The following is a 2,847-nucleotide window of genomic DNA, read 5'->3' on the forward strand; positions in this document are numbered from 1 at the left end:
CCCCACCCCAACACACTCTAGGGGATAGGGGTGGGGAGGTTGGCCCAGCAAGCTAGAAATTCCCCTCCATTTCCATTTACTTCACCCCACGTTTATCCAGAAGGTTCTAAGAAGTGAGAGACCTCGGTTCCTGCCCACAGAAAGCTTAGCATCTTAGATGAATCAGGCTAACTTCCTTATCGTCTCCCATCTTGGGGTGTTGGCAGCTGCAGTTTTCTGTACTGGAATACTCTGTTTTGAGCTCTGAAACTTAAGGTTCCCTTAGAGAAGCTTCCTGGGCCACACTGAGTAAGGCAGCCCCCTCCTCTCCCCTACCTCCAGTTATCCTTCTTCATGTCCCATTGTTTGTTTCCCTCACAGCACTTTAACACAGTCTATAATTATCTCATTTGTTTGTTTATTGTCTGTCTTCTCCACTGGAATGGAAGTTCTAAGAGACAGTAGGGACCAGGCCTGTCTAAGTGAGTGCAGGTGGCACAGAGCCTGCCCCACAGTAGGTGTTAAATATGTGTTAAATAAAAGAGTGGACACATGATTTCACTGAAGCCCCCAAATAATCCTTTGGGATGGTAAGCATTATTAGCTCCATTTTACAGATGAAGAAGCCAAGGCTCAGTCTCCTACCCAAGCTGGTACCACAGGAAGTGCTACAGATAGATTTCTTTTTTCTTTTTAAGTTTTTATTAAATTTGTTACAATGTTGCTTCTGTTTAGGTTTTGGTTTTTCAGCTACATGGCATGTGAGGTCTTAGCTCCCTGACCAGGGATCAAACCCGTACCCCCTCTATTGGAAGGCAAGATCTTAACCACTTCACCACCTACAGATAGATTTCTAATGTAGATCTCTCTGATTCCAGGCATGATGGAAGGACGTGGGGACTGAATTTCCTAACATACACTGTGCTGTGGTTCCTCTTCCCCACTATCTGTGGGTATATGCCTCCACCTCTACCCCAGGCATCTCCAGAAGAAGAGAGAAGGGCAGAGAAGGCAGGAGGACAGTTAGGATCTGCAAAGAACACAAATCTCATCTCTTCTTTTAGAGGCTTACAATCCCTGAGTGACTCCCTTGCCCTCCTTAGGTTGACCAGCAGGCCCTGCTAGCTCTGGCCCCCCTGTCTCCTCCAATCTCTCTGGCCCTCCTGGACCACTTCATCTTCTCCTGCTGTACCTTCAGGCCCTTGCACACACCGCTCCATAGCCTGGGAGGCAGACCCCTTCCTCAGTGGGCTCTTCCCCATCTGCCCTTCAAAGCTCAGCTCTGGCCCAACCTCTTCCAGAAGTCTGTTGCAAGGTGCCGGAAAAGGCACCTCCTTTGGCTCTCCAGCCTGAATTTACGGCTCAGGGCAAGGCTGAACATATGATATGGTCATTGTTGACCTGTCTGCCTCTCCCAAAGGGACCTTGAAATGTCTCTAGCATGAATGAACCAACCAGGGACAGGATTCTAGTACCCAAGTCCCTTAACCCTGACGTCATTTCCAGGGCTTGGCCTCAACAGAAGGAGCTCCTCACCCCTTAATGTCTGGCCAACTCAGGGGTGGAGATGACTTGGGGCCCTCTTGCTGACTCAGTGCCTCCTCTGATCAGGAAGTGAGGCCTCAAGGTTAGGCGCAGGTCTCCCTGGCCTAACTGGTAGAGGGGGGGCTGGAGATTCTGTAACTTGAGGAAGGTAGGAGCACAGGGTTGCGCACTGAGCCAGGGAGCTGATCTCACCCTTTGTGGATTCAGAGGCTGCCAGAGGGACCTCTGCCCTTCCTTTCAGGGTGTCCACCCCACACCCCACTGCCAGGCTTACTTGAGCGCAACTGATCAGATCTGATCTTGGTGGTGTCTTCACTCTGCCCCCTCCCACTCTTCCCCTGCCGCCCCCATATCTTCAGCACAGCAGATCCAACCACTTGTCTCCGATTGTAGCGAGGGGGGCGACAGTATCGAGGAGGGGTGGGGTGGATCCAAGCCCTGCAAAGCCCGGAGTAAGGGAATGGATAAAGGAGCCCCCACAACCCGCGCCGTACCCGCGGTCGATCCGGGTTTACAAGAAGGCTCATCCAGGATTAGTCCCTGCGCTCGACTAATCCCAGCAGCTGAACCGACCCCGGGGTCCGGGAGTCAGGCCCACACTGCGAGAGCGGGGGGTGGGGTGGTGGGGTGGTGGGGTGGGGAAGGGTGCACGCGGACTGTGCGGAAGCGCACGCGGGGGGAGGGGCGCCCCCGGCAGGCGGGGCCGCGAAACCGGCTGATCCGGTCTCTGTTCTTAGACTTCTTCCGAGCTGGTGTTTACCAGGGAGCCGGACGGAGGAGACCTGGCCGCTCGGCCCGGAAGCGGGGAGCGGGGAGGGGAGCGCATTCGGGGCCAGAGGCTGAGACCTTATCGGGTCCCCATACATAAGACTTCCAACCCTCGTTCCTGAGCATGCGACGGAGCGACAGACAGGTGTCCCCAGCCCCTTCTCCCATCCAGTTCTGTGATTCAAACTCTGCTAAATAAGGGGTAGCGGGAATGCATACTTGCTTTACGGAAGACGGCAGCATAGCGTAACCCTCCGCAGCGCGGTGCGCCCTCCAGCCTAATGCCTAGCCTACACCTTAACTCCGGTGGGAATGGGTTGCCGGAAGGGGATCGAGCCCAGTGGATGGCTTTGGAGTACGAAGTAGATCTGCCCTCAGTTTCCGTCCTCTTGTCCCCATTCCTGCGTGCCGCCGATTAATGCCATTATGGATCTCGATCCCTCTTCTCCCATCCACGTCCCCCGACGCCCTCCAAGGTCGCTACCCCAGATTTAGCCTCCACTTTCCCCGGGACGCCGACCCAAGGGGCTGGAAGAAGCCAAGTGGGGTCCGGTT

This window comes from Muntiacus reevesi, chromosome 1, assembly GCF_963930625.1.
Source record: "Muntiacus reevesi chromosome 1, mMunRee1.1, whole genome shotgun sequence".
In the NCBI taxonomy this organism is placed as follows: Eukaryota; Metazoa; Chordata; class Mammalia; order Artiodactyla; family Cervidae; genus Muntiacus; species Muntiacus reevesi.